Here is a 14,508-nt window from a genome sequence, read left to right as displayed (position 1 = left end):
GTGGCACGAGTGAACTATTACACCGAGTGAATTAATGATCTATCTCCAACCTTTGTTCTTCCTTCACTGAAAGTGACGATTACTACATCCGTTTGACTGTCTCTGAGAGAAGTGGAGCCCGTGTGAGAGACGAGAGTCGATCTGGTGGGAGAAAGACCGGTGGGTGAGTGCTGGCCCGAATGCACGGTGTGCGAGTGGAATGCAGTGCCTGAAGTGACGATTCACACGGTTCTGATATATCAAGCGCCCAAACTTACCATTTGAGACCGCCCGGCTCTGTGAATGCTGGAAGAGCCCGCTAATGCTGGAAGAGCCCATGCTGGAAGAGCCCGCTAATGCTGGAAGAGCCCGCTAATGCTGGAAGAGCCTGCTAATGCTTGAAGAGCCTGCTAATGCTTGAAGAGCCTGCTAATGCTGTGAGTTACACGTGTCTATTCCTCCCTCTGTCTGAGTCCAGTGAAGAGCCTGCTAATGCTTGAAGAGCCTGCTAATGCTGTGAGTTACACGTGTCTATTCCTCCCTCTGTCTGAGTCCAGTGAAGAACCTGCTAATGCTGTGAGTTACATGTATTCATTCCTCTCTCTGCCTGAGTCCAGTGAAGACCCTGCTAACGCTTGAAGAATCTGCTGACGCTGTGAGTTACATGTATCTTCCACTCTCTGCCGGAGGCTAGTGAAGAACCGGCTAATGCCGGAAGGGCCTGCTAATGCTGGAAGAGCCTGCTGATGCTGGAAGAGCCCGTTAATGCTGGAAGAGCCTGAGGCTAGTGAAGAGCCGGCTAATGCCGGAAGGGCCTGCTAATGCTGGAAGAGCCTGCTGATGCTGGAAGAGCCCGTTAATGCTGGAAGAGCCTGCTGATGCTGGAAGAGCCTGTTAATGCTGGAAGAGCCTGAGGCTAGTGAAGAGCCGGCTAACGCTGGAAGGGCCTGCTGATACTGGAAGAGCCTGCTGATGCTAGAGCCGGCTAATGCCGGAAGGGCCTGCTAATGCTGGAAGAGCCTGCTGATGCTGGAAGAGCCTGTTAATGCTGGAAGAGCCTGAGGCTAGTGAAGAGCCGGCTGATGCTGGAAGAGCCTGCTGATGCTGGAAGAACCTGCTCCCGAAGAAAAGAGGATGTGGAAGGGACTTTATATTGTTTTTATTATTTAATAAAGAATATTTATTTTTAATTCTGTGTCTGCCTCCTTTGTGTCCACGGTCAGCTCCTCAGGGGCGGCACGTGGGCGGCCCGCTGGCGCTCCACCCCGACCTGTGACATTTATTCCACCCACAAAGCAAAATCCCCAGTGTTAAATTAACACTTCTCAGTGTACATATGTGTCCAACTTCAGGGTGTTAAAATTAACACTGAAGTAGTGTTGAAGTTAATGAGATTATTAAGTGATTAATTAAGTGATGATTGGCCATTAGTGGTGACACCTAATGCTAATAAGCAGAATCATTGAAGGAAAGAGAAACAACAAGAACAGAAAAAAGAGAATTTTTACACATTGTTGCACTTAATATTACCAGTTTGACTTTATTTCTGTCATACATCTACAAAAGTTCTTGAGATTCAACAGAAGTTTAGACAGTAATGTTTTATGGAATGTTTCATTTCAAGTCACCATTATGGTGGTCAGTGTTTGCTTTAGTTGGGCTCTTGACCCTTTTCATTTATTTAATATTAGTTTTTCTCTGCTGGGACATTATGTACTCTGAGAAGTGTTGATTTAACACTGGGGATTTTTATGTGTACCTGTAACTTTAAAGTAATCATGAAGACTTTGATTAGCTTGTTCAGGTGTGTTTGATTAGGGTTGGAGCTAAACTCTGCTGGAAAGTGGATCTTGCGGCCCAGAGTTGAGGACCCCTGGTCTAACATTACACTATCATACTAAACAGCATTTGAGTGTGTTGAAAGTTATAACGTTAGTCTATGTGTTAGTTTGTTGGCTGAATGAGACTAGCAGTAAGCTAGATCAACATTAGAATAACATACTGTTCATATTCTAACATTTCAACATGTTGAGCTATATAATATTGATTTGTTTCTCATACATTTGCTCACCTGTCTAATAAAGTAACGTTACATGCAAGAGAGGCATCTGTGTCAAGTCATGAAGCTCTGTCAAGTCCAGGTTTGTCGCAGACGTGGAGCTCTGCATCTCGAAAACGCCACACCGATATTGATCCTCATTTTAGTTCTCCTTTTGTCTCAAAGTCCACTTGCTATGAACCATAATGTTTGAACGAAACAACAAAACCATGTCGAAACCATGTCGCCATGGTTACTATGGCAGTACAAGTGGAAACCAGGGATAACGCGAATATTACGTCATTGACAAGCGACAAGGGACGGGTACTTTTTAAAATTGTGAAATTCTTTTAATTTACACATTCTTGGAAACATTTAGGATAATGGAAGTACACAATAGAAAGAAGCATAAGATCCAGAATTTTCTAAATAATCTAAACGATTTCTTAAAAGATGTTCTGATAAAACATAATCTTCCTTTTAGGCACACACAGACATCAAGAATCAGTGTATGAATCTCAACAATGGTGACAAACAGAATATTCAATTAGGGAAAGGAAATTACTAAAACAATTCAGATCATAATTTATTCATACCGCAATGCATGATGGGAGCCATGAATGAGTTTTGATTGGTGGCACTCAGAATGCACTGCAACATGCTTTATTATTGTCACCATTGTTGAGATTCACAGGCTGATTATTGATGTCTGTGTGTCTAAATAAAGTAATTTTCAGCTTTTAAGAAACATTTTGGATAATATTGAAAATTATAGTAAATAATTTGCTGTAGATTCACATGGCTACTATTATCAACAAGGTAGACATAACTCTCTAAATGAGGTTTGTGATTCAGGTCAAATTATGATTGTCAAAACATAACCAACACCACCTGATGAACTTTTCTCTTTGTTCATCTGACAGTTATAAATCAGATTCAACAGCCAAACAAAATGTTTAGTTAATGATTTAAGGGTCAAGAGCCCAACTAAAGCAAACACTGATCACCATAACGGTGTCTTAAAAAAATATTTTCTGCTCCCAGGAGAGTTCATTTAACACTGGAGTTTTTGCTGTGTAGGTTTACTTCATTGATTATAGCGGCACTGTCCTTGTACTACATAATATTTGTAGGATTTCCAATGTAATCCATAGGATTACTTGAAAGTTGTTCTGATAAAAAAAAAAGAAAAAAAAAAGAAGAAAACATATATTAATTGTTAAAACATAACCAACACCATCAGATCACATTTTCTCTTTGTTCATCTGACTGTTATATCTCAGTTACAGCAACCAAAAAAAATCTAAAGCTAAGGATTTAAAGGTGCAGCCTGTAAGAATGACAACTAGTGGTCAAAATAGGTACTGCAGTCCAATTCAAAATATCAGAGATCGTCGTTTCTCCCGCACCCTGCTCCTCAGACTGGACGGCGCTCACATGGGTTGCCAGTCTGAGCACACGCAACAGGAACGAGCGCAATGGACAATGAAAATTGGCAACGTGCAGTATCACAGACCATAACAAAAACAAACATTCCAGCCTGGAAATGCACATTTCAAAGTAAAATAACTGTCTGTAGAAGTGTTTTTCAGAGAAACGAGTATGTGAACTTAGCATGTTTCCTCAATATATGCAAACATATTATGGTATTTTTATGCTTTAGTAGAGTGAAAAAGTTACATACAGCACCTTTAAGGGTCAAGAGCCCAACTAAAGCAAACACTGATTATCATAATGGTGATTTAAAATAGTGATTTTCTCCTTCAGTGATTCTGCTTGTTTGCATAAAAAATTTATTTAAAAAAACAACTTCAAAAATGCTCAATCGTCACTCAAATTGTTACTGAATGATTAAAACACACACATAATATGATTGTTTTGTGATATAGTCTGTTTATGTGTGCTTTATTCCAGGGTGATGTACAAGGTAAAGATGCTGATGCCTCTCTGACGGCCTTTGTTGTGATTGCCATGCAAGAGGGCAGAGAGATCTGTGCTGGATCAGTTGGTGTAAGTCAATTTGTTTCACCTCCAGTGGCCGCTCGGGGATTTCTAAAATAGAGGAAGCACAGTAATAATAGCGGTCCTGGGATCCTCTCCCAAAAGATTTTTGAAATATTATTAACTGCTTTAAAATGTCTTTTTGAATCACTTTTAGACATAAAATGTAAAAAACAAAAATGAAACTTGTAGCAAGGAAATATAAATATAATTTCACTCACCTTGCCTATCACCTGAAGAAAAAAATCCATCCTTCTGTTCTTTTTTTAATGTCCGTTAGGCCTTTTATTAAAGCTGACTGCCTGTAGTTAACTTAGGCGTGGGGTCTTCCTTCGTTTATAATTTGCAGCTTCTGCTAGAATGGAATCTTGTTAAATTTGTTGGCGATCAAATATTCAATATTTCATCTCTCCATAATAAAGGTAGTTAATTACTAAGTTAGATTAGCAGCGGGAGCAGTTTAAAATATTATCAAATAATTTATGTCTCTGCAGTGATTGGTTGATACACCATGGGAGGCTGCCCTCCTCTGCCATGTAGTTTTTCTCAGCACTTAATGCTGAAAGTGAAATGCTTGATTGTGATTGGCTATTTTCTTTTAGTAACGGAAGGAAAAGTCTCCAGCTATGGATATGCCTCTGCATCTCTATCCCCTCAGACTCGCATAATTGCACAGTTTTCTGATTTGGACATTCAGGGAAGAGCAGCGGTGCGGTGGTTCAGACTTCAGTGATATTTTATGGTGTTACTATGGTGAATTTACAAACAAGACATTCACATTCTGAGATATGAAATGAAATGAATAACAGATCATTTTATTAACATTAAATCGTCCTTCTCCACCTCAACATTTGGGTAGGCTGTGGCTCCCTTGCCTCTCCTGAAGAGCCGCCACTGTTCACCATGTGCAGGTTTAGAGCTTCAGACTCTTATTTCCTCCTGAATCAATGGCAATGTAAACTCAGCTAAACCTGGATGTCATTTCATCTTTTAGTGCTTAATCCTGTTCTACTCACACACAGTTCATTGATTTACAGGCACCAAAAATTCAGTAGTGGAAATAAAAACAGTTCTATCACAAACATAACATTTTGGAAATAAGACCAAAATATCGCAACCTGCAACAGCTTGACTCATAACTGGACTGATTTTATAGAATTAATAAACTTTCTTAAGTCCATAAAGTGACTCCATAATAAAGTGACTTTTATAATTATTATTGGACAAGGCAACACTTTGAAGCATCTTTAAGCATAAACCAAACACAGGGCCTCTTTCAAAGGTGGTTTAGTAAAAAAGTGCTGGGCAGAACAAATTTTTGGTTGCTAATTTTACTTTCGTCAAAATAAGTAGATACCAAAGGGGTTAAATGATTCAAGGCAAGCAAAATGTTTATATATGACTTCATTACTGTCTAAAACCTTTTTTCTGCCATTCGACTGTATTATTAATGGACCCTTATGACAAAGTTAATCTAAAGAATTGTGATGGGTGAAATCATACAGGTAACAACATAAATTAACCTTGAAGAGTTGGTGAATTATACAGTATGTTGTAGGATGCAGATCTGAGAACTTTTAACCTCTTACACACTCTTTTATAGAGTCTGCATGAAAGTATCAGGAGGGCTGTTGCATTCTTAGAAGGTCGACTTCCACAAATGACCAATCCTTACGCTGTTGCGATGACGTCCTACGCCATGACCAATGCTGAAAAACTCAATAAAGACGTCTTGATGAAACATTCCACCACAGGAGACGGTCAGTTACAAGTCATCAAAAAGTGTTTTGCTTTATACAATATGGAATAATTCTAATCCAAACCCAGTGTAAATAATGGAAAAATTATCAAATTTTGCAGTGTAATGATTGCTGCTTGTTGGTGTCAATAACAGTAAAGGAACACAGTCCTGTTATTATTCCTGCTTTGTGTTTGAATCAGCCGGTAGGTCCTGGACTGTCGCTGGACAGCATCATCACTCACTGGAGGCGACGGCCTATGCTGTGCTGGCACTTGTGAAGGCCAAAGACTTTGATAAAGCAGGAGAGGCAGTGTTCTGGCTGCGTTCACAACAGTCTCATTATGGTGGATCTGGCAACACACAGGTACACTAACATCTCATCATCTGACTGTGATAAACTGATGCAGAACTTGTCTTTGAATGCTGTTCTGCACTTCCTAGGCGACCATCATGGTGTTCCAGGCCGTGGCAGAGTATCGCACGCAGGTGAAGGACCAACAAAACTTCAATCTGGACGTGGAGCTGTCAGTGGCAGGAAAAAGACCTGTCAGATTTACCATTAAAAGAGACAATGCACATCTTACACGGTCATACAAGGTGAGGAGAAACTCATCAACCTGCTTCAAAATGTGTGCTGCTCATATCAATTGAATGATTTTGTATCATAGTAAGTGAGGAATGTTGGGAGTTTTGTTATTTGTCATCCATCATATTTAATTGTCAACATCAATAGTGTTGTGTTTGGTCAATAAAGTCTTCAGGTATCTCTGCTACATCATGGATTTGATTATTTTGATGACTTGAGAATGTGTGTTCACTCAACAGGTGGAGATCAACAAGGACTTCAATGTGACGGCTAGAGGAACTGGAACAGCCACTCTCTCAGTGAGTGTTCATGAGCGTTTATACGGTCAACAGCAAGATTAAAGCGTTTGAACATCTAATCTGAGACGTGCTGCTCTTTTCAGATTCTGACGCTGTACTACGCCAGACCTGTTGAGAAGAAGTCTGACTGTACACTCTTTGATCTGACTGTTAAAATGGAAAAAGACTCAGAAAGTAAGATTGACAAAAAGGCCTTTCTTTAGTACTTTCTGTACATGAAGGCTTTTCACACTGTGCTTAACCCTGGGTTATCGTCACTCTAACCCTGTTTAGGAACATTTGACACTTCTAACTACAACTACAATGACATTAGAAGTGGGTTAGCACTGCTTTCTACATGGATCATGAAACATTAGACATGATAACACAGGATTATGTTTACCAACGGGCTAGACTGACCCAGGGTTCACTAGTTCAAGTGTGAAAAACCCTGTTTAGAGCTCCAACAAATTATGCATTACATCTTCATTTTAATGAAATTTATTTTTATATTCCCTTTGGAAAGGGAAGACTTGACTTGAACTAAAACCACCAATTACTTTTGTTTCCTTTTAGCAAAACCACAAGCCATTGCAAGTTACAACTTCATTATGGATTTCATGTATGTGAACAAATACCCCAATTTTTATTTTATTTTTTTGTCAAGAAATCATTTAATTTGTAATCAATCAGCATGTGCTCATTTAGGCTGTTTTCACACTTGGTTTGTTTACTGTCCCACATTCGCTGTATGTTTGCTTCATGAACACGAGTACCAGGGACAGTTAGATAATGATTTCAGGGGAGACTCCAGTTTCACTGCGTTCTGACACGGAAAAAAGAGTTTATTCAGAGACAAGCAGCTCTACATTATACTACAATATAAGAAATCTGACATCAAACGGACTCAGGTTTGCATATAAAGCTCTAGTGTGAAAGCAGCCTTAAATGCAGAATCAGTGGATGGAGGAAAACTGAAGACTTACAAAACCTGTTAATAAAACCTGCACTTTATCTCCATCTTTACAGCTACAAAAATGATACAACTGATGCCACTATGACTATTCTGGACATTGGCATACCGACAGGATTTGATGTTGAAGAAAATGATCTTAAAGAGGTATTATGATGATAAACTGATGCAGAATTGCCTCACATCTGCAGATTGGCCATAAAATATGTTGGTCATCATGTGATGCATTAAGTTTTTTTTTTTTTTTTTTTTTTCTTGCCCTCAGTTGTCCACGGGGAAGGAGAGATACATTCAGAAATATGAAAAGAATAAAGTGCTGTTAGAGCGAGGATCCCTCATCCTCTACTTAGATAAGGTATTTCAAACAACTTCTATTGCCCGATGATGTCAAAAACAGATTTTTTTTCTTTTAATTGGGAAACCATGAGTTTTGCTTAATATCACAGTATTGTTGAATTCTTGATTCGGATTGGCTGACAGATGTTCCAAGATGCTCATTAACTGTAACGCCTTGTGCTTCCACGTAACTTTGGTACATTACTTATCATATACATAACTTTGGACTGCTTATCAGAATCATATTCACATGATACTTTAAGCAGAAGAGAAAGTGCAAATTGAATATATAGATCTAAATTATAATGTTTACATGTATATTTTTTCTATCAGCTGTGAAAAATAGAATACTGTCTTTGCAGTGTAATTGCAGCTGTACATTGTTAAATTAATGCAAGAAAGAAACACCAATCACAATTCAAATGCAAATATAATTAATAATTTTGACTACAATTTTTTTTTTCAATTTGACCCACATTATTAGTTTTTAGTTATTAGTTGTCGCTTGTGCAAATGTGAATGTGGGCAGTTTCCATTGTACAATTTGATATTTAATATCATGTAAATTTGCTTAAATTTTTTTTGTCTCATTAGGTTTCTCATAAAGAGACACAAAGACTTTCCTTCAGAATGCACAAGATGTTTAATGTGGGTCTGCTTCAACCTGCTGCCGTCACAATATATGAATATTACTCACCAGGTGAGCTATTGCTGCATGTACACACACTATTTTTTTTATCTATAAAACAATTAAACTGAAGCTTCTTAAATTAACATGTTAACTCAGTGCCATTAAGTAAGGAACTCAGGGGTTATTCAAGATTATAGGCAAAAACACTCAACAGGGCCAAAACCATGGAACATATTCTCGTCCATATACACAACTTCTCGTCCAGGCCCTGGTCATTTCTAGGCTTGACTACTGCAATGCTCTTCTGGCCGGACTTCCATCATGTGCAACTAAACCTCTACAAATGATTCAGAATGCTTCAGCTCGTCTTGTCTTCAATGAGCCCAAAAGAGCCCACGTCACTCCTCTGTTCACCTCTCTGCACTGGCTACCTCTCGCTGCTCGCATCAAGTTCAAGGCATTGACGCTTGCTTACAGATCTATCACAGGCTCAGCTCCCTCCTACTTTCACTCACTCCTACGAGTCTACACCCCTACCAGAAGCCTTCGATCGGTCAACGAGCGACGTCTCGTGGTTCCATCACAGAAAGCCACTTAATCTCTTTCCAGAACATTCTCATTCACAGTTCCATGCTGGTGGAACGCTCTCCCCACCCTCATCCGGAATGCAGAATCCCTGACAACATTCAAAAGACAACTGAAAACCCAGCTCTTCCGTGAGCACTTAACCTCTTAAAAAAAAAAAAAAAAAAAAAAAAAAAAACTTTCCCTTTAAAAACCTCGCTTATCGGGCTTAAGCTACTCTGAATAATGCCTGAACTTTGTATTTTGAGCACTTCTTGCGTTGTTTTTGCCTCTTCATGATGACTCGCTTAACTTAGTCCTAATCTGTAAGTCGCTTTGGATAAAAGCGTCTGCTAAATGACTAAATGTAAATGTAAATGTACATATAATCAAAGGAGCACTCAGAAATGCAGTTGTGACTTAGTAATGAATGACTGAAGAATTGTTATATAATATTACGAACAAGTGTTATAAAAATTGCTCTGTAAAATAACGGTAATCTACTGGCAGATGTACAGTTATTTACAGCCCTTTACCGTTAATTTACAGCTCTCCTTTTTACCAGTATGTTACCGTAAAGATACCTTGGAAGGTAACTCATATCATTGCTTCAAACAGTTTTTATACTAATTTATACTGATAGTACTGTGATCTTTCTACATTTGAGTCCACTGAAAATAATATCTCTCAAAGGGGTCATGATATGAGAAACCAAATTTGATTATTTGATTTATTTACTAAATCATTTTACAGTATATTACTGTTTTTCCTTGATTTTACAGTAATCTACTGGCAGCTGTGGTTGCCAGTAAATTGCTGTTTTTCTACAGTTTTATGCCATAAATTAATTTACAGTTGATTACCGTTAAATTACGCTTCACCCTGTTTTTTTTTTTAACCTCACTGCAAAATCTTGAGTTTTAAATCAACACTCTGTAGTGTGGACACACAAGTGTTGGAGTAACACTGAAGAAATGTTGAAGTTAATGATATAATTCAGTGATTAACTGATGATCGAGCATTAGTGATGAACACCTGATGTTAACAAGCAGAATCACTGAAGGAAAGAGGATTAACAAGAACGGAAAAAGCGAAACACAAGAACTACAACTGACTTCAGCCACAGAAGACATGAAATCTGTGAAGATCTCAGCAGAGGAGGATTAAACACCTCCAAAAAATAGCATTACCAGCTTCACTTTACTGAACTTTACTTATTAAACCTGTGTGTGTTTGTTTCAGATGCACGCTGTACAAAGTTCTACCACCCTGAAAGGGCAGATGGCGCTATATACAGACTGTGTAAGGGAGATATGTGCCAGTGTGCAGAAGGTATTATCACACACACACACAATAGTATAAAGTGACCATATCCTGAATTGTTGTAGAATTTTTTTTTTGGTTTACTGCAATGTAATTTTAAATATTAAATTATTATTTTTTTATTTTTTTATTCTTGTATACAAAAGAGGAAACAAACAATTTGTGTGCATGTGTGTGATTACAAGTTTATATGTGTGTATAAACATGAACTTCTCTGAACACAGAAAACTGCACTTACCAGAAGAAAAACATAAAAGAAGAAGAAGTATACAAACGTATGAGTAAATCCTGTGGATCTGGCATGAGTTATGGTAAATGCATTCAGTTCTCTGTGTTAATTCACTGTCATACTTTCATAAATCAAGATTCATTATTTACACACACCCATGTTGTTCTAAACCTCTATGAACCTGTTTTTCAGTTGAACACAAAAAGAAAAAAGTTTCACGCTGCTCTTATAGTGAACAACTGAATGAAAAAAAGATAGCAAAAATCGAGAGCACTACCAAAAATATAAATCAGACAAAATGCAAAAAAAGTAAAACACAGATGTGACATGTTCACTTTTCATAGTGACACAACCATGTCTGTTAAGCTCCAAAAATGACAAACGCACTGAAAAATGGATAATTTGACTTGTGCACGTTTTCCATATCTCCTGAAGCCAAATGAAAGCTTTGTGAGAGGAACAAACCCAAATTTCACTTTTAAATCACTGTAAATCTTCCCTTCCAATGTGCTTTTAACTCAAGAACAGAATCATCCAGTCAGTGAGCGGTCTGATCACATGGAGTTTTTGAACGTTTGACTTCTGCCACTGAAATCCAATCTAATCAGTTATTATGCCAGTAACAATATTACACTTATGTTTGACAGTTTATAAAGTCTCAGTGGATAAGATGGATCTGGCACAGGACTCTGACATCTATCACTTGAAGGTGGACCAGGTGCTGAAAGAAGGTACTGTTCATTATTCTCTCCATGCTCATGAAATGCATATGAAATGTGTCTGATTCTTATTAAATGCAGTTTTTTTCTCTGACACATATTCAGCATGAGGCTAATTTGAATTGCAGTGAAAGTGTGTCCTAAACACTGTTCTGTCCTGTAGGCACTGATGATGATGTTGAGGGGAAAGTCAGACCGTTTTTGGGTCGTCCCGGTTGCAGAGAGAGTTTAGGATTGGAACAGGGCAAGTCGTACCTCATCATAGGCAAATCCGAAGACCTGCCAAGGCTCGGAGGAACGTAAGTGTTCACTCTGTGTCTGTGAATAACAGGATTTGCCTGAACTTTATGTATTTAAAGTCTTTACAAGGTTGTTCATGGCTCAATGATGGGACAGTTTTTTTTTATTTTTTTTTTTATGCGTTTTAAATAACCTAAAATAGACTTGAATACACTTGGGGGAAAAAGTAAAAACAAATACTAAATGATTTGAATACAAGTCATCTGTGATGAACTTGAGTTTATGTGGGGTTTATAGTCAACAATGTGTAACTGTGGTGTAACTGTCCAGTGATTAACTCTTCCCCGCCATTGACAGATTTTTCAGAAAATTTCTGAAAATTACGGTAGGGAGCGCTATTACACATCTTCTGAAAGAGTACAGAATCTCCAGATCAAAAATCAAGCGATAGAAGCATTGCTTACGCACGTAAAATAACGTGATCATTAAACAGCATATAAATCAAAACTGCCTAACGTTAATGAATGAAATGTCGACCCATGAAGAGGAAACGACTGTGAAGCTTTGGCGGTGTTAATGGACTCAATCGACTCCATCTGTGTTTTGATCATCGTTCTGAATCCGATTTGGACGAAGTCTTCAAAAATGTGATTTTATCAGATTTTTGTTCAAATGTTGCTTTTTTTATGAAACTAACCCACATCCAAGTGTTGATTAAAAATCAGAATGCAAGAAGCAAATTTTTTTCATTTTTATTCTTTTTTTAAATAAAGCAGGCTCTGTTATTTTAATATATTGCATGTTCAGATTTACCAGGTGGCATGCAGGTAAAACGTTAAAGGGGGAAAATGATGATTATAAGGCAATAATTCTTAGAAAAGGTTAATTTTAATACAAGACAAAAAAGCTATTTTGTTTGTAAAATACGAATATATGAAAAACTTTTGCCTGCCAAAACAAAGACAGCATGATGTAAGCATTATACTGGAATCTATTTGTGACAAGAAAAACCTCCATTAGAGAAGACTCCATTAGACAGTAATATCTCTATATCACATATTTTGACCTGTTATTAAAATGTTTTGTTCAGGTGAAACAGAATGTGTATTAAATGTTTGTCAAAAATGTATAAAAACAACACGAATAGAAAGAATTCTTCCTTTATCACTGTGGAAATCCATATTGGACATTGACCCTTATAGAAAGGATGCATGTGCTTCGTAAATGCATACAGTGTAGTTAAGTCTGTAATTTTATTCTGTTGTTTTAGTCTGCACTACATCTTTGAAGAGCACACCTGGGTTGAATACTGGCCGACAAGAGAGGAAAGTCAAACTCCACAATACAGGGATCAGTACATCGGCATCTCTGAGCTCCAGGATAGCCTCCTGAGACATGGATGTGCTCCATAATTATACATTTGTTGATTACAGGAAATTAAACATCATCTCTTACATACTCTCAATAAATATGAGCTAAAATACTTTGTAATTATATTAAAAAAATAAAATAAAGGGTAACGAAATTTGAAAATGTTCATTTTAGACTTCTGACTAATTAATCATGGTGTAATATACAGTGCCTTGCAAGAATATTCTAATTACTTTTGCCATTCTGAATCACAAATCCAACATTATAAATTGTTTTGTGTGATATTTTAAATCTGTATCTCATTTTAATAATCATAAGATACTTTAAAGGAGAATCTCAGAAAAATCCCCAGTGTTAAATTAACACTGCTCAGTGTTTATATGAGTCCACACTCTCAGAGTGTTATAAGTAACACTGAAGCAGTGTTAAAGTTAATGAGATAATTAAGTGATGATTGAGCATTACTGAAGACACCTGATGTTAACAAGCAGAATCACTGAAATTTAAAAGGTTCAGATGATTATTCCTGACATTCGCTTTCTGACAGGAGTTGATGTGAACAATAAAAGATATTGAAGATGTATTGGGATGCAGTGATGTCTCACATCTGTATAGTAATGAGTAAATTACTCCTTTCTAGAACACTCAAGAAGCAAAACCTCACAAGCACTGCTGTGTGGAGATGTTCAGGTCTGGAAACTGGTTTAGAAAAGGAAAATAACACACATCACCAAGGCCGCATTAATGCACGGGCTTACCTGGGCTGAAGCCCATGGGGCCTCCCAAGTTCAGGGGCCTCCCATGTTCAGGTTCATGATGAGCAGAAAAGGTCATATTTTTTTTTTTTTACTTGTCAGATTTTGTTGCTGTATGTCGCTAGTCGCTTGTGGGCGTTGGTAGTGCTGTCGCTCTAATGTTATTGTTAAGGTGCGTTCACACCAAACGCGAATAGAGCGTCAGGCGCGAGCAGGGCCTGAAGTTAACTTTTTTGACCACCAGCCACTGTGGCAGGTGGATTTAAAAATCCACCTGCCACAGTAACTTTTTACCAGCCAGTTTTTTTTTTTTTTTTGCCTCATAAAGGTGAAAAATAGAAATCACACAAACATTGTTCTTTAACACTAGAACTCCCAAGGCGGTCATTTTGACCGTTTTTAAATTTTACAGTGTAATAACTTTGTTAAAATAAAATAAATGTGGCTGTAGGACCCTGACTTTTCCTAGATATGTGTATATTTTATTCTGACACTGTTATTTTATTAAAATCACAAAACACACAACAGTTCTGACTATTTCTACCTAGAATGACCATAACGGTCATTTTGACCGGACGCATTATAAATATCATAAGTCCGCTACATTGCAAGTTTCGCGGAGGGACTTCATCACACGACTGGCGAGCGAACTTCGCTCCGACCACATGGAATCAAAAGCCATACAACTGGAGGAACTGCAAACAAAATAAAACCAAGGAGACGTGCCAAATGTCACAAAAGTGT

General features: G+C 37.7%; 1 pseudogene across 1 annotated transcript in view; it reads left to right on the top strand.

Annotated features, from left to right (window-relative positions):
- LOC309493896 (complement C3-like) overlaps positions 1–13,590 on the top strand; it is a 40,546-nt pseudogene extending 26,956 nt beyond the window's left edge. Inside the window, exons 26-40 of the transcript XR_014211768.1 lie at positions 3,932–4,027; positions 5,622–5,778; positions 5,960–6,123; positions 6,201–6,356; positions 6,585–6,644; positions 6,728–6,818; positions 7,200–7,245; positions 7,653–7,743; positions 7,862–7,951; positions 8,527–8,632; positions 10,370–10,459; positions 10,675–10,761; positions 11,327–11,410; positions 11,562–11,697; positions 12,909–13,590. The product of XR_014211768.1 is annotated as a complement C3-like (transcript). The remainder of the gene's footprint in view (positions 1–3,931; positions 4,028–5,621; positions 5,779–5,959; positions 6,124–6,200; positions 6,357–6,584; positions 6,645–6,727; positions 6,819–7,199; positions 7,246–7,652; positions 7,744–7,861; positions 7,952–8,526; positions 8,633–10,369; positions 10,460–10,674; positions 10,762–11,326; positions 11,411–11,561; positions 11,698–12,908) is intronic.
- Positions 13,591–14,508: the final 918 nt, after the last annotated feature.

Source organism: Leuciscus leuciscus (genome assembly GCF_965113295.1).
Source record: "Leuciscus leuciscus genome assembly, chromosome: 3".
Lineage (NCBI taxonomy): Eukaryota > Metazoa > Chordata > Actinopteri > Cypriniformes > Leuciscidae > Leuciscus > Leuciscus leuciscus.
This window is presented reverse-complemented; position numbering and strand designations above follow the sequence as displayed.